Here is a 587-nt window from a genome sequence, read left to right on the forward strand (position 1 = left end):
TTTTTTTTTTTTTTTTTTTGTACTGGGAATTGAACTCCAAAGCATTTTACCACTGAACTACATCCCCAGTTATTTTTATATTTCATTTTGAGACAGGTGTTGCAGAGCAGCTGAGAGTCTCACTTAGTTGTTAAGGCTGGCCTTGAACTTGCAACCATCCTGCTTCAGCCTCATGAGTTGCTAGGATCACAGCTGTGCTCCACTGGGCCTGGAAAATTACACTTTTCCTATGTCATCAACTTGAGCTGAAACTATTAGCTACAGCTAATTTTTTTTTAATTTTTCCAAGATATTTTTGTTTGATAATGGCTACTTTTATGCTCCATTATCTCTTATTATGATACTACCATACATTGATAAATAATGTAGTTAGAAACTGAGTAGTTAATGCAAAAAAATTATGATACTTTACTAATTATGGTTAGTTATTCATCTGTTGCTCAATACCTAAATGTTCCAGTAAACATTTGATTAAAATCAACATTTATACATGAGTACTGATCACTTATTAATTAATTTAATGTGCCACTTCTCTTATATTCAATAGAAAAATATTAAAATAATTAAAAATATTAAAATATAATAGA

The sequence above is a fragment of the Marmota marmota genome, unplaced genomic scaffold (genome assembly GCF_001458135.2).
Source record: "Marmota marmota marmota unplaced genomic scaffold, marMar, whole genome shotgun sequence".
NCBI lineage: Eukaryota > Metazoa > Chordata > Mammalia > Rodentia > Sciuridae > Marmota > Marmota marmota.